Here is a 27,121-nt window from a genome sequence, read left to right as displayed (position 1 = left end):
AGTCTACACAACCCCCTAAACCAACCTTAGCCACTGGGGACAGACAGCAAAAACAACGGCAACTACGAACCTGCAGCCTGTGAAAAGGAGACCCCAAACACAGTAAGTTAAGCAAAATGAGAAGAAAGAAAAACACACAGCAGATGAAGGAGCAAGGTAAAAAAAACCCAGACCCAATAAATGAAGAGAAAATAGGCAGTCTGCCTGAAGAAGAATTCAGAATAATGACAGTAAAGATGATCCATAATCTTGGAAACAGAATAGAGGAAATACAGAAAATGTTTAACAAGTACCTAGAAGAACTCAAGAGCAAACAAACAATGATGAACAACACAATAAATGAAATCAAAAATTCTCTAGAAGGAATAAATAGCAGAATAACTGAGGCAGAAGAACGGATAAGTGACCTGGAAGATAAAATAGTGGAAATAACTACTGAAGAGCAGAATAAAGAAAAAAGAATGAAAAGAACTGAGGACAGTCTCAGGGACATCTGGGACAACATTAAATGTGCCAACATTCGAATTATAGGTGTCCCAGAAGAAGAGAAAAAGAAAGGGACTGAGAAAACTCTTGAAGAGATTATAGTTGAACACTTCCCTAATATGGGAAAGGAAATAGTTAATCAAGTCCAGAAAGCACAGAGAGTCCCATACAGGATAAATCCAAGGAGAAACACGTCAAGACACATATTAATCAAACTATCAAAAATTAAATACAAAGAAAACATATTAAAAGCAGCAAGGGAAAAACAACAAATAACACACAAGGGAATCCCCATAAGATTAACAGCTGATCTTTCAGCAGAAACTCTGCAAGCCAGAAGGGAGTGGCAGGGCATATTTAAAGTGATGAAGGAAAAAAACATACAGCCAAGATTACTCTACCCAGCAAGGATCTCATTCAGACTTGATGGAGAAATTAAAACCATTACAGACAAGCAAAAGCTGAGAGAGTTCAGCACCACCAAACCAGCTTTAAAACAAATGTTAAAGGAACTTCTCTAGGCAAGAAACAGAAGAGAAGGAAAATACCTACAATAATAAACCCAAAACAATTAAGAAAATGGGAATAGGAACATACATACCAACAGTAACCTTAAATGTAAATGGATTAAATGCTCCCACCAAAAGACACAGACTGGCTGAATGGATACAAAAACAAGGCCTGTATATATGCTGTCTACAAGAGACCCACTTCAGACCTAGGGACACATACAGACTGAAAGTGAGGGGATGGAAAAAGATATTCCACGCAAATGGAAATCAAAAGAAAGCTGAAGTAGCAATTCTCATATCAGACAAAAGAGAGTTTAAAAAAGACTGTTACAAGAGACAAAGAAGGACACTACAGAATGATTAAGGGATTGATCCAAGAAGAAGATATAACAATTATAAACATTTATGCACCCAACATAGGAGCACCTCAATACATAAGGCAAATACTAACAATAAATGAAAGGGGAAATCTACAGTAACACAATCATAGTACGGGACTTTAACACCTCACTTTCACCAAAGGACAAATCATCCAAAATGAAGATAAATAAGGAAACACAAGCTTTAAATGATACATTAAACAAGATGGACTTAATTGATATTTATAAGACATTCCTTCTAAAGAAACAGAATATACATTCTTCTCAAGTGCTCAAGGAATATTCTCCAGGATAGATCATATCTTGGGTCACAAATCAAGCCTTGGTAAGTTTATGAAAAATGAAATCATATCAAGTATCTTTTCTGACCACAATGCTATTAGACTAGATATCAATTACAGTAAAAGATCTGTAAAAAATACAAACACATGGAGGCTAAACAATACACTACTTAATAACCAAGTGACCACTGAAGAAATGAAAGAGGAAGTCAAAAAATACCTAGAAACAAATGACAATGGAGATATGATGACCCAAACCATATGGGATGCAGCAAAAGCAGTTCTAAGAGGGAAGTTTATAGCAATACAATCCTACCTTAATAAACAGGAAACATCTCAAATAAACAACCTAACCTTGCACCTAAAGCAATTAGAGAAAGAAGAACAAAAAAACAAAAGTTAAACAGAAGTTAACAGAAGGAAAGAAATCATAAAGATCAGAGCAGAAATAAGTGAAAAATAAATGAAGGAAATGATAGCAAAGATCAATAAAACTAAAACCTGGTTCTTTGAGAAGATAAACCAAATTGATAAACCATTATCCAGACTCATCAAGAAAAAAAGGGAGAAGACTCAAAACAATAGAATTAGAAATGAAAAAGGAGAAGTAACAACTGACACTGCAGAAATACAAAGGATCATAAGAGATTACTAAAAGCAACTCTATGCCAATAAAATGGACAACCTGGAAGAAATGGACAAATTCTTAGAAATGCAAAACCTGCCGAGACTGAACCAGGAAGAAAGAGAAAATATGAACAGACCAATCCCAAGCACTGAAATTGAAACTGTGATTAAAAATCTTCCAAAAAACAAAAACCCAGGACCAGATGGCTTCACAGGCGAATTCTATCAAACATTTAGAGAAGAGCTAACACCTATACTTCTCAAACTCTTCCAAAATATAGCAGAGGGAGGGACACTCCCAAACTCATTCTATGAGGCCACCATCACCTTGATACCAAAGCCAGACAAAGATGTCACAAAGAAAGAAAACTACAGGCCAATATCACTGATGAACATAGATGCAGAAATCCTCAACAAACTACTGGCAAACAGAATCCAACAGCACATTAAAAGGATCAGACACCATGATCAAGTGGGGTTTATTCCCGGAATGCTAGCATTCTTCAATATACACAAATCAATCAATGTGATACACCATATTAACAAATGGAAGGAGAAAAACCATATGATCATCTCAATAGATGCAGAGAAAGCTTTCAACAAAATTCAACACCCATTTATGATAAGAACCCTCCAGAAAGTAGGCATAGAGGGAACTTTCCTCAACGTAATAAAGGCCATATATGACAAACCCACAGCCAACATCACCCTCAATCATGAAAAACTGAAAGCATTTCCACTAAGATCAGGAACAAGACAAGGTTGCCCACTCTCACCACTATTATTCAACATAGTTTTGGAAGTCTTAGACTCAGCAATCAGAGAAGAAAAAGAAATAAAAGGAATCCAAATTGGAAAAGAAGAAGTAAAGCTGTCACTGTTTGCAGATGACATGATACTATACATACAGAATCCTAAATATGCTACCAGAAAACTAGTAGAGCTAATCAGTGAATTTGGTAAAGTGGCAGGATACAAAATTAATGCACAGAAATCTCTGGCATTCCTATACACTAATGATGAAAAATCTGAAAGTGAAATTAAGAAAACACTCCCATTTACCATTGCAACAAAGAGAATAAAATATCTAGGAATAAACCTACCTAGGGAGACAATAGACTTGTATACAGAAAGTTATAAGATACTGATGAAAGAAATTAAAGATGATACAAATAGATGGAGAGATATACCGTGTTCTTGGATTGGAAGAATCAACATTGTGAAAATGACTCTACTACCCAAAGCAATCTACATATAGAATGCAATCCCTATCAAACTACCACTGGCATTTTTCACAGAACTAGAACAAAAAAATTTCACAATTTGTATGGAAACACAAAAGACCCCTAATAGCCAAAGCAATCTTGAGAACGACAAATAGAGCTGGAGGAATCAGACTCCCTGACTTTAGACTATACTACAAAGCTACAGTAATCAAGACAGTATGGTACTGACACAGAAACAGAAATATAGATCAATGGAACAGGATAGGAAGCCCAGAGATAAACCCATGCACATAGGGTCACCTTATCTTTGATAAAGGAGGCAAGAATATACAGTGGAGAAAAGACAGCCTCTTGAATAAGTGGTGCTGGGAAAACTGGACATGTACATGTAAAAGTATGAAATTAGAACACTCCTTAACCCCACACACAAAAGTAGGCTCAAAATGATTAAAGACCTAAATGTAAGGCCAGACACTATCAAACTCTTAGAGGAAAACATAGGCAGAACATTCTATAACATAAATCACAGCAAGATCCTTTTTGACCCACCTCTTAGAGAAATGGAAATAAAAACAAAAATAAACAAATGGGACCTAATGAAACTTAAAAACTTTTGCACAGCAAAGGAAACTATAAATAAGACCAAAAGACAACTCTCAGAATGGGAGAAAATATGTGCAAATGAAAAAAATGACAAAGAATTAATCTCTAAAATTTACAGGCAGCTCATGTAGCTCAATTCAACAAAACAAACAACCCAATCCAAAAATGGGCAGCAGACTTAAATAGACATTTCTCCAAAGAAGATATACAGATTGCCAACAAACACATGAAAGAATGCTCACCATCATTAATCATTAGAGAAATGCAACTAAAACCTACAATGAGATATCATTTCACACTGATCAGAATGTCCATCATCAAAAAATCTAGAAACAATAAATGCTGGAGAGGGTGTGGAGAAAAGGGAACACTCTTGCACTGTTGCTGGGAATGTAAATTGATACAACCACTATAGAGAACAGTATGGAGGTTCCTTAAAAAACTAAAAATAGAACTGCCATGTGACCCACGAATCCCACTACTGGGCATATACCCTGAGAAAACCATAATTCTAAAAGAGTCATGTACCCCAATGTTCATTGCAGCTCTATTTACAATAGCCAGGACATGGAAGCAACCCAAGTGTCCATCAACAGATGAATGGATAAAGAAGATGTGGCACATATATACAATGGAATATTACTCAGCTTTAAAAAGAACTGAAATTGAGTTATTTGTAGTGAGGTGGATGGACCTAGAATCTGCCATACAGAGTGAAGTAAGTCAGAAAGAGAAAAACAAATACCATATGCTAACACATATATATGGAATCTAAGAAAAAAAATAAGGTCATGAAGAACCTAGGGGCAAGACGGGAATAAAGGCACAGACCTACTGGAGAATGGACTTGAGGATATGGGGAGGGGGAAGGTTAAGCTGTGACAGAGTGAGAGAGTGGTATGGACATATATACACTACCAAACGTAAAATAGATAGCTAGTGGGAAGCAGCCAGATAGCACAGGGAGATCAGCTCGGTGCTTTGTGACCACCTTGAGGGGTGGCATGGGGGGGGTGGGAGGGAGGGAGATGCAAGAGGGAAGAGATATGAGAACATATGTTTACGTATAACAGATTCACTTTGTTATAAAGCAGAAAACTAACACACCATTCTAAAGCAATTATACTCCAATAAAGATGTTTTAAAAAATAATAATAATAAAGTAAAATAAAATAAAAAAAGATATAGACGTAGAGAATGGACTTGAGGACACGGGATGGGGAAGGGTAAGCTGAGACGAAGTGAGAGAGTGGCATGGACATATATACACTACCAAATGTAAAATAGCTAGCTAGTGGGAAGCAGCCGCACAGAACAGGGTGATCAGCTTGGTGCTTTGTGACCACCTAGAGGGGTGGGATAGGGAGGGTGGGAGGGAGATGCAAGAGGGAGGAGATATGGGGATATATGTGTATGTATAGCTGATTCACTTCATTATACAGCAGAAACTAACACACCACTGTAAAACAATTATACTCCAATAAAGATGTTAAATTAAAAATAATTTAAAAAAGGAAGGACACACAGACTGCCAGAGCAGTGACTCAGTCGAAAACAATGACAGCTTAAGTCATTTCCTTATTCGTGGTACCTGTCTTTCACCTAACCAAGTGATAGTTACTGTATTAAGCTTTGAAATAATACAAGTATTAAATGTAAGTTCTAGCTCAAAAACATTTCTTCTCTTTAGAATGTCATGCATTGCTAATGCACATATATAGAATCTAAAAAAACGGTACTGATGAACCTAGTGGCAGGGCAGGAATAAAGACGTAGATGTAGAGAACAGAATTGAGGACACCGGGTGGGAAGGGGAAGCTGGGACGAAGTAAGAGAGTAGCATTGACATATGTACTCTACCAAATGTGAAATAGATAGCTAGTGGGAAGCAGCCGCATAACACAGGGAGATCAGCTCGATGTTTTGTGACCACCTAGAGGGGTGGGATAGGGAGGGTGAGAGGGTGGCTGAAGAGGGAGGGTATAAGGGGATATATGTATACATATAGCTGATTCACTGTGTTGTACAGCAGAAACTAACACAACATTGTAAAGCAATTATACTCCAATAAAGATATATTCAAAAATGAATTACGTACTCAGGCCATATCAGAATAAAGCTGTAACTTTTGTAGTGTTAATCATACCTTAAAAAAAAAGTCATGCATTAGTAAGGAAAACCTCAAAGGAAGAAGAAAGTCTGTGAACAAAGTAGGGTTTCTAAATAATTAGTTCTTAAGATATAGGAATTAACATTTTTCCAGTAGAGTTATAGTAGTTTAGTTATTTTCCAAAATCTTGATATGGTTTGATATATTTTACCAACCACACAAAGCTCAAAATCAAACTCTACTGGTATCATGTTGAATAAAAATTCGCCTCTGGAAAGCAGACATAAAGAATTAGACAGAAATATGCCATCGGTTTAAGTAGGTGTGGCACACATTTACTCCTGGTCCCTCTGACTGCTGAATTGCTCCTGCATTTTTGTTCAGACAGGTTGACTTTCTGGTAAAGGATTCTTTTGTCTCTCTGATTTGTTGTGCAACCTAATACAAGAGTGTGTAATTGTAATTGGCATACATAACTGGATACTCCCCCCGGATTTATAGAAATCCAAGAACATAATAAAAATGAACCTACTTTGACATTTACAGTATTTAACTTATAGAGTAACTGGTGATTTCTTTTTGAAGAGAAACTCATAAGTTGAAATGGCTACTGGATTTACAGTTCTCTGCATCTGAAACTTGGGACATAATTGTAATTCACTTACCCTCTCCTCACACATTTTGCACATGAATTGAACAGGTTTGCCATTCTCCATAGATGTGGGGCCCATACCAAAATTATCAGGAGTAAATCTCACTCTATAATATTCCCTAGATGTCTAGGAATGAGTAGACAATGTTGAAGTGTACCCTCTTCTTAAAATATATTTTTATCCAAAATGAATGAGAAATGGAATGGCATGCTTAATTGAATGTTCTGAATAATTGAAATTTACTGTACAAAATATATTTATTTTTAAGTGAGTAAAATGCACACAACACCGAAAAATACACTAACTATAACAATTTATGTACTCTCTCCTATTTACAAGCATTATTTGTTCTGGTATGTAGTTATTTGAGTGTCTTAATCTGGTTCCTCAAAAGCAGAGCCTGAGACAGAGACTTGCATTCAGTAGTTGATTTGAGAAAGAGTAAAGGACAGAAAGAGTAAAATGGGGAGAGGAAGTTGGTCATCACTAGTGGCAACTCTAGCTCCATCTGGTAGGACCTTACTAATTGTATTTCAGAACTGTGTTCCCCTGTGACTAAAGGGGGAAGCATTTGTCCATCAGCTCTCAGCCAATTCTGGCTCCAAGAGCTACCTCCCACATCTCCTGTTGTTCATCTTGGAATGTCCAGTGGGTTCCTTCTAGCAGAAAGTGAGAAGTCTTAGGTGCTGACCTGAGAAAGGCATTTGTTACTCCTGAGTAGAGAAGATACAAATCTGTGTGGAATAGGTCACCATACTGTGGCTGGGATAAGATGGGCCAAGAGTATTTAAAATGGCATTAAAAAGTGTCAAATGCATTTAGTATCTGGTAGTTTGTATTCAAGATGTGGTGAAAGATTACCATTTTTCATATATTTTAGTACTTTCTAGAACCCAGACCTCTTTTTCAAATATCTTGTGATGGGGAACTTGAGAGTCTTTTTAGAAACAGAATAATAAATACTAAGATTGCATTACTCTCTATGCTAATCTATGAACATAGAAATTACATAGTCAGGATTGAATAAAATGATTATGCCTACAGAATAATGTGTTCTCCAAAACAAAATAATTAATATGAATTAATATTAAAACAAAATGTGTTCATAAGTGTAACTATTTCCATTTTCTTCCCCCTTGACTTTTAGACATTGCAATGCCAACAGCAGAAAATCTTCTCAATACCTGTGCGTTCGCTAATAAAGAGTTATTTTCTAGTAAGAAATTCCTTAGATGGAAAAAAAAAAACAACCAACCATCCACTTGAGAATCAATGTGGTATCCGTAAAGGTGTAATGGGAACCTTTCTTCTGGAAACTTGTATGAAGGTGACTGTAGATGGTCTTTGACTGATATCATGGATTTAAAATGAGGAACACATTATCTCATGCCATGATGGCAGAAGGGATCTAAGCACAGCAGTGATAATTAAGAACTTAGACTCTAAAACTAGCTACACATTAGTTTTGAGCCCCAGATCTAGCACTTTCTAACTGGATGAATTTACACAGGTTATTTAACTTCTCAAATCTTCTATTCCAAGCTATTGTGATGACAAAAGAAGGTACAAGTAAAGTACTTAAAAGAATATATGCTCATGATAAGCATTCAAAAGATGTTAGCCCTTTGCATTTTCTACTCTGCCGATGAAAACTTCAGGCCTAGGAACTCACTGTGGAATTCTGATCCTAGAAGCCAAGTTTAGTGTGCTAAGAAGTCAGCTGCCTTACATGCAAGCAGCTGCTTGTTGGGCAAGGCATTCTGTTTCTACTCTCCCACTTTGGGAAATGTGATCCCCAAGGTTGCTAGAACCTGGAGCACTCTGTCAGGAGAAGCACTCCTCTTATCTGAGGTTGATTGGAGCAACTGGATTAGAGGAATTGCCCTCCAGAGCCAGGTGACACCAACTCCAATGGCTCTTGCTATCCTTCAGTCACATCACAGTTATTTCTGAGCAACCTGGGCAAAACTTAAACACAAATCTGTATTAGATTGTTTTTCTCTGTGATATATTTTGACTGAACAATGCTTAAGCAACTAATAAGACATTTTTAAGTCAATTATTCCAGTTAAAAACTTCAGTACTGATATGATCAAAATCCACAATTAGGAATTTGTCAGGTTGGTAGAGAGAGGTAGTCAACACAGGAATAAAAGCAGTGGTAAGAAAGAGATTAGCCAATTTGTCCATCCCCCCATCTGGGACACTAAACAACCATCCAGACCAGTATCCTGAATTTGCCTTGGTTTATCTGAGATTTTAATTGTACTTTAAATAAGAAGGGAGAAGGGAGAGGTAGGCAAGAAAAATTGAACAGGGTTGAAGAGAATAGAGTTTGGCATGTGACGTAAATTATATTAAAGTGCAGTAATAGGATAAACAACAAAGTCCTACTGTATAGCACAAGGAACTATATTCAATATCGTGTGATAAACCATAATGGAAAAGAATATGAAAAAGAGTATATATATATATATATATATATATATATATATATATATATAACTGAGTCACTTTGCTGTACAGCAGAAATTAACACAACTTGTAAATCAACTATACTTTGATAAAAAAAATTTTTTAATGCAGTAATAGCTGATGGAGTAGAAGTTAGAAGTGTAACGAGACTGTAAGAGCTTGGTAGATTATCTGATTTTTCTGAAAATATCACCCAGAGAGTCTTCATTATATTCCTTAAATCCTTGAAATTTGTCAAATGACCTCTTTTGACATAACAAAAGCTCTAAGGTGCCAGGTAAGATTTTGGCAGAGGTAATAACAAGGTAGTACTGCAGAGGTGGTGGCTAAAAGCTTAACAGACAAAACAATCATGAGTAAATAAAAACTCAGAATAAAAATTGGTGAGTGGATATAAATTAGATTAAAATTCTGAGTAAGAGCAGAAACGGAGAAGTAGAGTCACCCAGGGGAGGTTCTCCTAGCCCACAGATTATTATCTTTGTTTTTACATACCTCTGAAGGAAGTTGAGTAAAAGCCAACTTCCTTTAGGAGTTGTCCAAACAGAAAGGAAGATCAGGAGGAACCCTTATATCTTCAGGTCTGCATTATTTTCTTTATCCTCTGTAGCGTCCATGATAAGGGAGTGGATAGAAAGAGGGAAAGAAAAGGGAGTCACACTTAGTGAGTCAGTGTGAGTGCAGTCTCATTCAAATTCAGTGATGTTTATCAAGAGGATGCCTTAACAACCTGAAGTTTGGGTTTCATCAAAGAGAACAGTCTAGAATCAGAAGCAATATACAAACTTAAGGATTTCAAAGGGCTAGTGAAGGTTTTTTAAAAGTCTACATGTCCCTCCCCTGTGCTTCTAATCCTTTCCACCCTCAGGAGAGAATACCTCAAGATACATCTTGTCACATATAACAAACAACATCTCTGTGAAGCAATTGACCATCTAACCTTTCCAATTAATTTAAATATTCTCATTCTTGATACAAACATCTTTCTTTAATTCAGAGTTTCTCAACCCTAACTACTAATGCTTTGGGCCAGATAATTCTTTGTTTCAAGGACAGTCCCATGCATTATAGAATTTTTAGCAGGATTACTGGCCTCTACCCACTAGATACCAGTAGCCCAACACTGCCCCCCTCCCAGTTATGACAACCAAAAATGCCTCCAGATATTGCCAAATTACTCCTGGGGATGGGAGGTGGTATGCAAAATTGACACTGACTGAGACCACTACCTTAATCTACGCCCACTGCATTGATTTTGGCAAATTTTATTCACTCTCCAAATTCTTAGGAACAAACCTAATACAGAAGAGGGTTTTGCAGTCAAATATTTTTTACTTTAAGATGTCTCATGGATTACGCTATATAGACTTCATTTCTACAAACATTTGAGAACTTGTTTGCGCTCCTTTTATGTGATGGGTTATCTCTAGTAGGTTCTGGAGATACATTTTTATTTAAAGATACGATTCTTGCCCTATAAAAATATTTATTAGTGAGGTTGACGATCTCTAGCAAAAAGTACCATAAACTGTTAAGGGACAAGCTCAGTGCTTTAGTTGGAATAAGACGAGATAATCACGAGAATCAGAGAGAGGGTCAGATGGGTAGAATAATAATGAAGTTACACTATTACTGCAAATTTGCTTTAAAGACTTAAGAGTCTAGCAGTTTCTCTGCATCTAAATTGACACTAAAGCACAGTCCTGATACAGAGAAGCATATAACTTTGGGGAAAGTGTTGGCTATCTTCATGTGCTTTTCCTTTTATCCAAGTATTGTTTGTTGTAACTTGAATGCAAATACATTTCTGTCTACTCTGTTTCTCATCAGTATCTCATTCACATTGACATTCATTCACACTTTCTTATGAATGTTTAATAGCAATTATTGCTTTAAACAACTGTTCACAAAATTAAAAACCACACATTTCCCCATGCAACTTTGTAATTTGTTATACAATTATCTTCCAAATTTAAACATTTAATTCCACCTACCTCTTTCAACAAGTCATAGCAAGGCCGAACCATGCACAAAAAGATGTATGTGAGTGATGAGGATGGGGGAGAAAGATGTCAACCTACTTTGAATGAATTCTCAGGAAATCTCATGTCATTAGTAAAGTAGTCCTGACTTTTCCAAGACTGTGTTTTTTCTCAGTTAAAAGTTAACAGTGACCCATATTATAGGAAGGTTGTTTACTATAGGAATGCATGCATAAGTGGTATCAATATTATATGCTAATGACTCGATTTTGAAAATCGAGCACACAATAACTCCCTCTGGAAGCAAGATAGCTGGAGGCATGGATGCCGAGGAATGGGAATGGTCCTGGCAAGCTAGCCTTCAACAGAACAGAACAATGTCCACCAATGTGGAGCCACTCTGATTATAAACAGCTGGCTTGTCACTGCTGCTCACTGTTCCTTAAAGTAAGCTCTGGACCACTTAAAGTCCTCAAATTCACTCAAGTACCTAAAAGTCTGATACATATCTTTCAGGAATATAGTCATACAACTATGCTTCCAGCTGTACAATATTGTGAGGTATAGCTCATAATTACTCAATGAATTATCAGTAATATATATATATATATATATATATATATATATATATATATATATATATTCAGACTAGAACAGGGTTGTCAACAGTGGCACTACTGACATTTTGGACCAAATAATTCTTTGTGGGAGGACTAGCCTGTGCATTATAGCATGTTTAGGAGCATCCTTGTCCTCTAAACACCAAATGTCAGTGTCTGGAGGACAAGACTGACAACCAAAAATGTCTCTAGACATTAGCAAATGTCTCTTGGAAGACAAAATAGCTCTCAGTTGAGAATCACTAAGCTAAATCTACTTAATCAATTTTATAAGGAAATTATAAATCCCAAATTGAATATGGGTCTTCTATTCCTTTCTCATCATTATTACATTTGGTCACATTTACTTAATCATAAGTATTTGAATCCATCCTGCATCCTCCCATATATGTTATACCTCTGCTTGAAATGATTATTTCTTTAAAGGATATATTATTACACCAAAAGTTTACTTTTTGTTTTGTTTTTTGTTTTTTGTTTTTTTGTGGTACGCGGGCCTCTCACTGTTGTGGCTTCTCCCATTGCGGAGCACAGGCTCCGGACGCGCAGGCTCAGCGGCCATGGCTCACGGGCCCAGCTGCTCCGCGGCATGTGGGATCCTCCCGGACCGGGGCACGAACCCGTGTCCCCTGCATTGGCAGGCGGACTCTCAACCACTGCGCCTCCAGGGAAGCCCAAAAGTTTACTTTTTTATACCTAAAAGTTTTTTACCCTTTTGTTTGATGGTTCATTTCACTAATTTCTGTTGGTTCTATATAGCACTTATTGTTTTTATATGTAAACAAAAATCCCTCTCAAACTTGAGAGTTTTAAATTGTTCTGACAGTACTACTTTCAGTGCTTAATGTACAACCCTTGATTAACAAGTAATAGTAAAAGTCAGAAATATTTTCTATTTATAGTTTTTAATGCATATAAAAGAGGATTTAGACTATTTCCTTAATTTCCACAAGTTCACTCTGTCCCATATCCTTGCCCACTTTTTATTTAGTCTTATTATCTTGTGTTATTATATTTATCTTTCTAAATTCCCTTGAGTCTTTTCTGTACAAAAAAGAATAATATGTAGTTTACTTGAGTTATCCTTTAAAACAGAGCTTATTGAGTTATTCGAAGTCTATTCATTTTATCATTATTTTAATTTTTTTCTTACATATAGCTTTGCTTTTGTATGCTTATATGCACTATGGGAATTCAAAACTTATCTAGTTCTTTAAAAAAGTATAAGATATTAATTCCTACAACTCCAATATACAGGACTTTTAATAAATAAATTTATGTTCTTTAGTGCCAGGGATCCCAAAGAATGGAATGTTAGTTTGAGGCTTCTTTTAAGTGATCCACAAATACAGCAAAGTGTCAAGGATATTATAATTCATGAAAACTACCACTACACCAGCAGCACACGATAATGACATTGCTCTTGTGCATCTGTCTTCACCAGTATTCTATACAAGCAACATCCGAAAAGCATGTCTTCCAGAAGCTTCTTATGCATTCCCACCCAGTTCCGATGTGGTGGTCACTGGATAGGGAACATTAAAGTCTGATGGTGAGTTCCTAACCTTCCATCATTACATGGTTTGAGTTTTAGGAGTCAAAAAAAATACTCAGAATCACAATTAAACCTGAGAAATACTCTCTTTCTCTGGGTCATCTTAAAGGAGGTAATGTGCAATGGGTTGAAAAATCATCCTCAACAACATTCATATAGAAACCACAATTTCATAGAGCTGTTTACCTTGATTTCCCTTAAGAATGGTGGTTTTTACAGAAGTGATTATTTGAATAAGTAATTCATTTTCCTCCATTTCATTTATTCATTCACTCATTCAATAAATATTTATTTTGATTACGACCTTTATTCCAAGCATTGTCCTAGGTCGTTTGGATATATTAATGAATAAAATAGGCAAATATTCCTGCCCTTACAAAGCTTACATTCTTAGCAAAGAAAGACAGACAATAATCACGAGATACAATAAATAATAGACTACATAGCATATTTTAGGCAGGTAAGTACCATAGCAAAAGTAAGAACTACAGGGGATTTGGACATTTTTGATGGGGTAAAATGAGTAGCTCTCTGTGACAAAGCAATACTTGAGCAAAGACCATTGAAACCATGACCCTAATAATCTAAAGATTTAGTGGCTGTTTGCGTTCATAAATGCATTTGAAAGCAGAAAAAAATAAACCACAAAATTCCAAGACTCAGAATTGTAGTAACAAACAGTAGAAAATCTAAAAATGATCATAAAATGTATATTTCTGGAATATGAATTTTTTGTTTTGTTTTCTAAACCATACAGGTAATAAATATAAACTTCCAAAACAATTCAAAAGTAAAAACTATCCCATCACACATTGATGGACACACTAAGTATTTCTAAATATGATGATTTTTAACAATAGTTTGGTGTATTCATAACATACTTCTTTGTTATTAAGAAAGCACACAAATACAAGTTTAATTAAAACATGTTTTACATTGATTTGGAAATTTTACATAGTGTTAGATACTAATAATCTAACCAGAGAGATTAATATTGACTTTAGCAAATGTTATACATATATTTTTTCCTTTAGGAACAAATCCCAATATACTCCAAAAAGGATTAGTGAAGATTATAGATAATAAGGCCTACAACAGTAAAGTGGTATATGGTGGTGCAATCAAACCTGGAATGTTGTGTGCCGGGTTCCTGAAGGGAAGTGTGGATGCCTGCCAGGTAAATCTGCTTATTCCATTTTCAAAAAGATTTTTTTCATATGTTTTTTAATTTCCAATTAACCTGTTCAATTGTCTCAAAAGACTGACAATTTTTAAAGACTTATGTGTGTTTCATAGTCAAAGTACCTGATTAAAATTATATTGCTATCTGATAGGTCTCATTAAAGTACTATTGAGTTAAAGCACCATTATTGTTATAAGAAGCTTTGAATGGGAGTGGGGATGAGACTCAATCTGGAATAAGCAATGAAGAGATTAAATTGAATATTGGTGACTTTAGTTCAACTGGCCCTCTTTGACTGGGAATCACAACTGGGTCCAACAACAAACCTATGGATCATGGAGCTTTCTTGATTTAGCGTGGCTCCCACATCCTAAATGTTTTATTTATTTGACAACCCTTATATAGCATCTTCATGTGCCAGGCACTGTTTTTGAGCTCTTTACAAATAATAATTTAGTCAAGTTATGACAATCTTGTGATGTTTGTTTATACTATTATAAACCCTATTTCTCAAATGAAGAGACTGAGACAAAGAGGTCAAGTAATGTGTCTAAACTAACACAGGTATTAAGTGGCAGAACTGAGATTTAAATTCAGGAAATTAGACTCCACAGCCTATACTCTGAATGCTACACTAAGTTGCCTCTCCATATGTTTAATATACTTCAAATACCTCTGATGCGCTTTATAAGCAATAGTCCTAGAACTACTAAAGTACTACTGTAAGTTATCTAGGCAGGCAGAATCAGTGATAAATCCAGAAGGACCCTTATTTTATTCATTCAATTCACTTTACTCATTATTCTTGTACTCTAGGAGCTAGAAGGCATGCAAACAAGCACTTGTAATACATAATTATAGTTTCTTATTACAGATTCCCAACTTCGCAAATGTCCCATTAAACCTATTCTTCAAAGTCATGACAAACTTAAATTCTTGTTTCTCTCAATTTTCTCGCAGTCCATTACTCTCAAACCCATGACTCTCTTCTAACTTTGTGCAGCCTAGAGCCCATGTTTTATTATTTCAACCGCTCTATTGACAGCGCCCTCAATGATTTCACCATCTTCTAATTCCCCCCACACCCATCCTAATCTCCAAACACATAGCAATCTATTTACCTTATTTGCTCTTATATGCGATCTCCTGAGCACAGCTAAAACCTTGTGTCATGTAGTTACAGCTGGGCCCTTAACACACTGTAGAATCCTTTAATGCATCTTTTATGGTGCTATGTCAAACTTTTATTATGTTCTTTGAATGTATCCCACCACGCCCTTATATTCCTTAACAAATGACATTTCCTCCTACTAACTAGAAAAAAAAAATGACAGCAACTACTCCTTTAATTTCTTTACTTCCTGATTGAATAGTAGAAGAAACTTGTTCATCCTCAGCTTAGAAGGTAAGGATAAGTACAAATATAAATCTATTAGGAAGAAAAGAAAAGCTAATCTCTTATCTGGGTTCTTTATCCACTCTGTTTTCATCTACACAGGTATTTGAACTTTTCATTAATTTTGAACTTTTCCCATATTTTCCAAACTTCCACTCTAATTCACTCTTCCACATATTCTGCAAACATTATTAGGTCTCTCCTTTAATATATCCTACTCTGTCTTTCTTATTCCCTTCTTGGTCAAATCTTTAAAGAATAGTTTACAACAATGTTTCACATTCTCAGTTTATTCACTCTCTGACCCACTGCTTGCAGACTTTTGCCCTACTAGTCCACTGAAAGTATTCTAGCCAAGATTACTAATGATTTTCTAACTGCCAGATTCAATACACGCAGAGTGTCAGATGGACTAGAAGCAAGAAAGCTAGAGATAGTGGGCTCTATTAAAATATTTTTCCTGTGAAAGGTAATAAGGGCTTCAACTAAGACACAGTAAGAATGAAAAGACCATAAGACAGTTGAGTGGCCAGGACTGTGAGACTGATTAGATGTGAGGAAGGAGAAAATGGAGTTATACCTGCTAACTCTATATTTTTCCCTGAGCAACTAGAGAGAGGGTATATAGGAGAAAGAGCAGGTTTAAGGAGGGTAAAAGTTCAGTTTGGGGTTTGCTAAATTTGAGATGCCTGTGGAATATCCAGGTACATATGTCCATTATATCATTGTAAATAAAAACCTTGAGCTCAGGAAAAAGTTCAGCTAGAGATATATACCTAAAAGTCATTGTCATCTGGGTGGTAGTTAAATTCATGAGTATGGATACAATAGCTCAGATAAAGTATATAAAATAAGAAGCAGCTAAGTAACAGAACTCAGGTATACATGCTTTTAAAGGGCTAACAGTAAGAGATAAGAAAGATCAGAAAAGCATAAGAAATTGGTCTCACGGGGGTCCAGGGATCAGAAAAAAAGGGGATGGTTAACATATGACATCAAGAGGTCAAGTAAGATAAGTGCTGGAAAGTGTCTATCAAATTCAACAATTGCTTATTGGTAAAGTTTGGAAAGGTGCATTGGTGGAAAAACCATTTAGAAGTAAGTTGAATAAAAGATTTTTAGTTTGCTATAGTCTCATTTATGTTTGCTTTTCTTGCCCTTGCCTGAGGAGACATATCCAAAAATATATTGCTAAGATCAATGTCAAAGAGGTTACCGCCTATGTTTTCTTCTAGGAGTTTTATGGTTTCAGGTCTTACATTTAAGTCTTTAACCCATTTTGAGTTTATTTTTGTATATAGTGTAAGAAAATGGTTCAGCTTCATTCTTTTGCATGTAGCTGTCCAGTTTCAGCAGAACCATCTTTTAAAGAGACTGTCTTTTCCCCATTGCATACTATTCTTGCCACATGAAAAGATGCTCAACATCACTAATCATTAGGGAAATGCAAATCAAAACCATAATGAGATATCACCTCACACCTGTCATAATGGCAATTATGAAAAAGACAAGAAACAAGTGATGGAGAGAATGTGAAGACAAGGAAACCCTTGTGCACTGTTGGTGGGAATGTAAATTGATGCAGCCATTTTGGAAAACAATATGGAGTTTCCTCAAAAAATTAAAAATAGAACTACCGTATGCTATGGAAGCAACGTAAGTGTCCATCAATAGGTGAATGGATAAAGAAGATGTGGTGTATACACACACACACACACACACACACACACACACTGGAATATTATTCAGCAATAAAAAAAAGAATGAAATCTTGCCATTTGTAGAAACATGGATGGACCTGAAGGGTATTGTGCTAAGTGTAATAAGCCAGACAGAACAACAATTACCATATGATTTCACTTATATGTGGAATCTGAAAAACAAAACAGAAGCAGACTTATAGGAACAGAGAACAATCTGGTGGTTACCAGAGGGGAGGCGGTGGGGAGACAGATGAAATAGGTGAAGGGGATTAAGAGATACAAAATTCCAACTATAAAATAAATAAGGTTGTAACGTACACATAGGAAATGTAGTCAATAATATTGTAACAACTTTGTACGGTGACAGATGGTACCTGGATTTACCGTAGTGATCATTTCATAATGTATAAAAAATCAAATCACTATGTTATACACCTGAAACATAATATTGTATGTTAATCATAACTCAATTTTAAAATAAAAAAAGAAGTGGAGAATGGAATGAGAAACTGGAAACTTCAGTATAGACTACTACTTCAAGTCACTTAGCTATGAGAGAAAGATAATTAGGGCAATAGAGGAGGTCTTAAAATCCAGAAAGTTTGTCATTTTTCAGGCAGGCAAGACCAAAACCAAACAAACAAACAAATGTATATGCCTGGAGAGAAATGACAGTGGAGGAAATGAAGGCATATTAGGAAAAAACAAATACACAGAACAATTATTGATAGAACAAGGTCCTTGATTCAAAGAACAGATGGGGGGATTAACCTTGGAAAGAACCAAATACATCCATTTGTCTGAAAAGGAGAGTAAATACAGATGTAGGCTGATGTAGTTGAACTGGGAAATCAAAAGGGGCAAGGACAAGAAATGTAGAGATTGCTACCTGTTACTCTCTACTTATTCTATGAATTTAAAACGAATTAAGGCACTAGGTTCAGAGTGAGAAATTTAAAAATTATGAAATGAGCCTTGTATGTTGCTGGTGGAAGCATAACATGGTGAGCCTATATAAAAAGCAGCATGGCAATTTTTCAAAAAAAATAAAAATAGATTACCATATGATCCAGCATTTCCACTTCTAGGTATTTACCCAAAAGAATTAAAAGCAGGGACACAGATATTTTTACATTCATATTCATAGCAGCATTATTCATAATAGCCAAAAGATTGAAGCAACACAACTTTCCATTGATGGGTAAATGGATAAGCAAAATGTGATATATGCATAAAATTAAATATTATTCAGCCTTAAAAAGAAGGAAATTCTGAGACATGCTACAACGTGGATGAACTTGAAGATATTATGCTAAGTGAAATAAGCCAGTCACAAAAGTACAAATACTGTACAACTTCACTCAGATGAGGTACTTAAAGTAGTCAGATTCATAGAGACCAAAAGTAGAATGGTGTTTGCCAGGAGCTGGGGGAAGGGGACAATGGGGAATAATTTTCAATGGGTATAGAGTTTCAGTTTTGCAAGCTGGAAAAAAGTTCTGAAGATGGATGGTGGTGATGATAGCACAATATGAATGTATGTAATGCCATTGAATTGCATACTTAAAATGGTTAAATGGTAATTTTTATGTTATGTGCATTTTATACAATAAAAAAATAAATAATGATTTTTTTTTTAATGAGAAAGGAATATGGCTTGGGACACATAACTACTGGGTAGAGGTGTTGGTTTGAGGATGTAAATTTGTAACATGGTTTTCTTTCACAGTGTATGGTTGGCCCAGATTACAGTAGGGAGGAAGCTAAGAAGCTAAGAATGTTGTTGAAAGAGTAGTGGTATGGATAAATTATGGAATATCGTCACATAAAGAAAGATGGAAAGTAAGAGGTAAGTTAATACACTAGGAGAGAACGGAGGAGTCAAAAATTAGCATTCTTAATGGTTGAGAGGTTGAAGGGCAGAAGTAGAGTTAAAAAGTAGTGGAGTGAAAACACTGCAATTGTAATGCTATTAGTAGCATTTCAGAGGTGGAGCTGATCCAGGTGATGACAAAGAGAGACACAGAAATGTTTAATAAATATGAAGATGATTAGAATCAAAGAAACCAAAAGACTATGCTTTCATCCAATGGGTGTTGAAGTTATCCAGGATGATGGGAAAGATTAGAGCAAAGGAAAATCCAGATGTTAAGGTGTCCCATCTTTCTGGAAGAATGGCCTAAACATCAGTAAATGAAAACCATAAAGGAGTATAGAGGGTAGTTTAGCCAAATTACACAATTCTGAGAACGGGAGCGATGTTTCCACAAGATTGGAAGAGAAGTAGCCCAGTGCTGGTGGTGAGTAAATATAAACTACTTCTTTTTTCAACATCTGAGTGAAAATAGAAGAGTTTGGGGAGATAATCAGAGAATTCCTCAGCATACTGATGATGCCATAGGCAACAATACCTTAAATATCTCTTTTAGGTAATAATTGAGTTGAAATTTTTCAGACATATTTCTTCTTATTATATTGTTATATCCAAAGACATGTACTGATGTCTTTGATTTAAATAAATGATTATAGAATCCAAAAATGTTCTTGGGGAGTTCCCTAGAGGTCCAGTGGTTGACTCCACACTTCCACTGCAAGAGGCACAGTTTCAATCCCTCGGGGAACTAAGATCCCATATGCTGCATGGCACAGCAACAAAACAAAACAAAACAAAATTGTTCTTGACTAGAATCATTTTAATATTGAAATATCTAGGTTTTTTTTCTTCTGTTTCTCCTTGTCTTTGCTACAGAAGAGAAAAGTAAGCACTATTCATCTTTATATTAATTGTATATTTCCTTTTTCTCTCTAGGGTGACTCTGGTGGACCTCTGGTTGGTACAGATTATAAAGGCAGTTGGTTCCTTGCTGGTATTGTAAGCTGAGGAGATGAGTGTGCCCTTCCAAACAAACCTGGAGTCTACACTCGAGTGATATACTATAGAGACTGGATCATGTCCAAAACTGGTCTCTAGTGCATAAGTACTTTGTCGATTAAAGTTCAAAAATTATACCTTTATTAAATATGTTTGTAATTTCAAACCACATTAACTTAGAATCACCTCTCTTTATGTACATGTAATGTCGCAAATTTAAACATATATAATTTTAGAATTATGAAAAATTTTTGTGTATTAGACTTTGACAAGGGTTTAGTGATAGTGATGGACCAGGCCATATAATTCCCATTTTACCCTTTCTAGATTGAAAGGAATCGTATGAGTAAAGGTGGATTACACTTTACTAAGGAGTTCTTCTCTATTGATTTGCAGATCCAGGTCCCTTGAGAAATCACAGACTAGGTGTTAGCAATAAACTACCTTCCGAGTGTATAAACAATCCCCTGCTGAATCACATGGACTCCACAAGATCCCAATATTGGTGGGTTTTTAGCTAGTGAGTTGCAATAATACTGACTATAAAAATTTTTCAGGAAAATCTATCTACCTGTTTTCTTTCTAGTCTTTGTACCAACGCTAATCCCCTCTCTATTTATGGCTTCCTCACCTTGAGTGACGCACATCAGCATGATAATCGTTGATAGATCCCTTGACGTATGCTGATGACTGTAGATTTGTCCCTATTTCTCTTTCATGTGAAAGTGAGGTAGAAGACAGTTCTCACATATACACATACAATAGTAAAATTATCCTCAGACACATGGGCTATATTTCATTATTAGGCTTAAATACACTATGTCAATAACACCATATTACATGTCTCCAATCTCTTAAAATTCCTCAACAATACAAATTATCAAACAGAATAAATAATATGAAAATGTTGCTTCTACTTTACTTTCCTTTTGCCCATATAGAATGATTCTAGATGATGGCATATATATCTATAAAATGCACTGTTATGCCTCATGCCAACTTGCCAAATAAGCAGATCAGTTGGCTTTTATCTGGAATACTATTTCATCAGGTTGCTTTCCAAGACTGCAGTCCACCAGTATCTCTATAGCAGTTTTCCCTTCTCTTTTCATCACTGACATTCCTACAGCTACCACTAATAGCCTTCATTATGATATAATTTTTTTCAAGGACTCAAAGAATAATTGTATTAATAATAGTAGCTAATATTCATAGACCACTTACTACGTGCCAGGCACAATTTACATGTATTATTACATTGAACTCTCACCATAGCTCTGTGAGGATTGTCCCCTTGTAAACTTAATTTATAAATAAGGAAACTGAGGTAAGGAGAAGTCAAGATCAGAGAGTTTATAATTAGTGGAGCTGGGATTCAAAATCAGACAACTGAATTCCAGAGCCCACACTTATAACAACTATGCTATGTTGTGTGATATGGTTGTAACTAAGTATCTGCCTAGCATAGTATTCTAAAATGAAATGTTTTTCATAAAATTTTGGGATGAGTTAATAGATTAGGTTTATTATTTGATTGGTTTTAAAATATTTTGATATATCTTGAGTTATAAATTTATCAGAATTAATATTTCTATATTTTTATTGTCTAGAAATTAAGAATAAACAAAAAACTGTATGTATTTTGGCCAGAATTCTTTGGTTGCAAGTGACAGAAAATCAATTAACAGTAGCTTAAGTGAAAAGAAGAAATATATTGACTCACCTAATTAAAAATATAAGGATCTACAAATGGCAGAGTTGAGGCTAGATCCAGGAGCTTAAACAATGTCTTGATCTCTAGCCACATCTTAACTTTCCTCTCCTCTGTCTTTATTCATGGCCAGATACTACCCACTAAGGTGGTAAAGACAGGCTTATTGGCTCTAGACTTAGATTTTCCTTAGTGGTAGGCTAACAGTCCCTCAAAAATAGAGCCCTCCTACCCATTGCCTTGAGTAAAGAAAAAAGTCCTGAGATGCCTATGATTGGCCCAGGGAACCACCCATGGTGGAGGAGGTGGGGCCTTTTACTGATAGCCTCTCAGGTCAGGGAAGGGCTTTTCCAGAAAAAGAATGCTGGTAGACCAAAAAAAAAAAAAAAAAAAAGTTTATTATCCAATGGAAAATGTACTATCTTCTGAATCAATATAATGTTATTCAAAATGCATATTACTTCACAACATAGATTCTATGTTTTCGTGTGTTTATTGTCTTAATCAGATTTTCCATAAAACAATGTCACACTATGCATATCTTGATATCTTGGAAAAAAGTAAGATGGACTAATACCTTAAGGCATAGTACTCCTCTTTATCTAATTTCCTTGTGTATAGCAGGTATATAAAATTCCTGTGGGGGGAAAAACGTACAAAACACTTAATATTTATGTTTTGAAAATAATTTGACATGAAAACAGCTACATTGTTAGCACATTTAAGAAGTATGCCAGTTCCAAATAGGGATGGTTTAAGTGAACTAATCTGCATGATAGCATACTATGTGATCATAGACTCTCCTTCCCTCTCTACAGGAGAGACAAAACAACAGGTAATGTCAATGATAATGGTGCCTCCCCATCTGACACCAGTGTCTTAACTACTGAGTCTCTTCAGATTCAGGCATTTCTTCTATAAATAGTATCTGGCAAGAGTTCATGATGAGAACTTTGAAATAATAGTGAAAACTCAATACACTGAATATAAATAAATTATTACCAAGTTTATTAAATAAGTAAGTTCAATATTACACAGATAACACTACAAGTAAGTACTGTTTGTTGAAGTGCACTTTTTCTTTCTGGCCATATCTACACCGTATTAATCCATCTTTCAATACACTGTGCATAGGTAAAGCTCAGACTTCTTGATATGTAATATAGATTTTCCTGATCTGATGGCTGCTTCATCTTTTCCACTTCTGTTCTCAGATTCCCTTTTTCAGCCACATTGAATATATTAACATTGTATTTGAGCATGTTGTTCCAGCTTCTGAGAATGCCCTCCCCATCCATCTACTTCATCCCCTAGTCACCTTTTTGCCTTTGTCATAAGTTCTCTTTCTCTTTCTTTCTCCTTTCCTTCCTGCCTTCATTTCTTTTTCTTCCTTTCTTTCTTCCTTTCTTTTTTCTTTCTTTCTCTTTCTCTTTTCTTCCTTTCTTTCTTTCTTTTGTTATCTTCCTTTACTTCCTTTTTCTTACTTGATGGAATAATACATATTGGAAGAAGTTTCAACCAAGCTGAATCTTGGAAAGAAAAAGGGAAAGAAATAGAAAGGAAAGATACAATGAAGCTTTTATGCACCAGTTTTTCTTTCCTTAAATGTAGAAGGCAAGGGCAAAATATACCTCAGTGTAATCAGATTTTACCATGAACATTTTTTCCTTTATTCTTTAGGTTGCTGACCCACATATAATAGCTTTTCAGATTTATAAAATCTATCCAGTGGTTACCTTGTTTTGTCTCAAGCATATGGCCTTGATCAGATTAACTGGCATGATATATATGCAAAGTCTTTTGAGTTTTTCAGAATAATAAACTGTTATAATCAAGACTGTTTGATTTTAAGGAACCTACTATAGCTAATGCAGTAGGTACAAAATTTATGTTCACAAGTATCAGATGTGAAAAAAAGTCTTTCTTCAATGTTCTATATAAAATCAAAATAGCTGCAAATTCAACAAATATATTTTAATGTATTGTGAACTTCTAGATTAAAACACTATTATTTTTAATATTCTGAACATTTTCATTTGTAATACAGTTTAAATTATTTGGAAGTTCTAGTGGGAATTTTAATTTTTCTTTATTCTATTTGACATCAATTCTTATTTATGGTTGATCTTTATTATTTGCAAATATATCTATTTGCTAAAATTTCTTTCAAACCCCAAAAACATATTTATAGTGATTTTGTGATTATTCCCAGGCATGTACATGCACAGAATAGGGAAATACTTGAGTTGCCCATGGTGCAATTTCCCAGCCAAGGATGAAAAAGGCAATGCTCTGCCTCCTTGTTTCAGCTCTCATATACCAAGCTAGCATCCTTTTCATGGTATATTTAGTACCACGTTTTTCATGGGATATATAGTACCATGCTTGTGCTTCTTTTGGTGATTTCACTGTTAAAATGGCCCCCCAAGCATAGTGCTGAAGTCCTGTCCAGTGTTCCTAAGCACAAGAAGGCTCTGATGTGCCTTATGGAGAAAATGGATGTGTTATATGGGCCTTGTCAGGCAAAAGTTATAGTGCTCAGCCCATGAGTTCAATGTCAATGACTCAAAACCATGGTATACCCAGAAAAAGGAAGAGGAAAATTTCTGATCTGTACATGAGGCTGCTTCAGAGAGTGCTAAGGTGAAATCTATAGTCTGTGATGAAACCACAGAAAACCTGCACAAGTGGTGAAATTTGTGGATTCATGAGATGAGGGCTGATTTTTTAAAGTAGAGTGGACAGCACTGTTATGAGACTGAAAGCCAAAGAAATTTATGGTTACCAGTTTGCACATTATGAAAGGTGATATAGTGTGAAAAATTTCACACTTGCAGGTGAGGCAATTTCTGCAAATCAGGCATCGCATCTTGGGAAGAATTTTTTAATGAAGTATAGTTGATTTACAATATTATATTACAGAATGTTTTAAATATCTGCTCTGTGTTATACAGGAAAAGCGTTATGTGGAGGAGCAGGTGTTCAACACTGATGAGCTTGGGCTTGTTTTACAAAGACACTGGCAAATGAATCTGTATGATGCAAATGATGTTTTTGGCTTGGAGAAACCTAACCCTGTATCTTCACTAGGAGCAACGGTTCAGTTTTCACTAACTCAGAATTCATGGCAACTCTGTAGAACAGAATTACCACAAATAATGAGTAGCATGAACTGTATACTTATGCTATATTTCTGCTTTAAAATGAATTGTTTCATTTTTCTAGAAAACACATGCCTCTTGATTTCTGACTCATCTATTCCTCCCACTAATTTTTCTAAAGTAGTTTATTTCAGGACCAAAATAATCCATTCGAAAGTATTTCTAGATCCTTCAGAAAGGCACTTAAGCCAGATTTCATGTCCTGCAGTATAATAGTTCATCCAAGTCTAGAAGTAGTGAGAAAAGCCAGTATTTCTGGGCATGTGGTAACAACCAAAGGGGAACCCAGGTAAGCAACTGGTCTAAGCTGCTCAAGACCCAGGAGCCACCACAGCAGGAACTGAGGAGGCACATAAGGTAAATCCAGTCCTCTTGTCTAATCTTCTATAGTACCAAATAGGTTCCTTCTGGGCCTGGGTGATGCCATATTCACGTTTTGGCTCCGGACGTGCAGGCTCATCGGCCATGGCTCACGGGCCCAGCCGCTCTGTGGCACGTGGGATCTTCCTGGACCGGGGCATGAACCCATGTCCCCTGCATCGGCAGGCGGACTCTCAACCACTACGCCACCAGGTAAGGCCACCCATATTCACGTTTTAATCACCTGCTAAGGCCAAGAGAGTATATATATAGCAGGTATTTAGTAATTATTTATTAAATAAATGAATATAAGACAGAACAAACAAATAAATGAACCAACAAGAATGGACCATATAAATTAAAATAGCCACCTTTATTCTTAACATTATTCCTTCTTTGGCTGTCACAGAAGCAAACTAGTTGACATACGACAAATCAAGCTGGTGATTTAATAAATTCCAATCTAAGTCATACCAGTATTAGTAAACATCATCAAGCACTCATCATGAAAGTTAAAGCAACAACACAGAGAAAGTTTCTAAGTGACCCTAATGTGAAACAATCAGATTGCATATAAAGGGATATAAACAAATATTCATATTATATATAAACATACATAGATGTGGTTACAGCATTTATACAGTATTCTCTCCAATACCTAGTCACCTTATGCAATATGCACAATAATGGTAGGTACAATATTTAGACAATTATGAAATCAAGGCAATAACAGAAAAAATAGTTAATGATTTTACTCTAACTTAAGCATGGATAATCTGACTGTTAAGACTGATTGGTAAATTTGAATGTAGCCCAATTTATATCAGATCAAATTGATTCTAACTGTTAAGGTATTAATTTGGTGTTTTGTGGAGGATGGTTTTAAATAAATCTGTTTATCTAGTGTTTGAATGCTCAGCAGTGTGTGATTGAAAAGAAAACAAATGTTTTTGAGAAATATATTGGTTTCTTAAAACAACAAATTTTAACTGGATCAAGTTCTTTTTTTAGTATTTTTCTTCTTTTTCATTTTGCATCTGTTGACATGTAATAGTTTTTAGAAAATCTCTTCATTAGAGTTATTTGAACCGTATCCTAAGTGAATTTTAAATATAAAATTAAGTTTCAAACGTCCTTCTTCACTTAAGAAAAATGTTGTGGAAACCAGGCCATCTGCTGAGATACTACAGTTACATTTGGCCCTCAGAAAATGTTTGCTCGCTTT

General features: G+C 35.5%; 1 pseudogene across 1 annotated transcript in view; it reads left to right on the top strand.

Annotated features, from left to right (window-relative positions):
• Positions 1–20,763, top strand: part of LOC307057786 (transmembrane protease serine 11C-like) — a 49,421-nt pseudogene extending 28,658 nt beyond the window's left edge. The window contains exons 5-10 of the transcript in view: positions 8,026–8,094; positions 9,964–10,027; positions 11,640–11,782; positions 13,244–13,507; positions 14,545–14,687; positions 20,602–20,763. The product of the transcript in view is annotated as a transmembrane protease serine 11C-like (transcript). The remainder of the gene's footprint in view (positions 1–8,025; positions 8,095–9,963; positions 10,028–11,639; positions 11,783–13,243; positions 13,508–14,544; positions 14,688–20,601) is intronic.
• The last annotated feature ends 6,358 nt before the right edge of the window (positions 20,764–27,121 follow it).

The sequence above is a fragment of the Hyperoodon ampullatus genome (genome assembly GCF_949752795.1).
Source record: "Hyperoodon ampullatus genome assembly, chromosome: 1".
Taxonomy (NCBI): domain Eukaryota; kingdom Metazoa; phylum Chordata; class Mammalia; order Artiodactyla; family Ziphiidae; genus Hyperoodon; species Hyperoodon ampullatus.
Note: the sequence above shows the minus strand (reverse complement) of the source record. Positions and strands in the feature narration are given on the sequence as shown.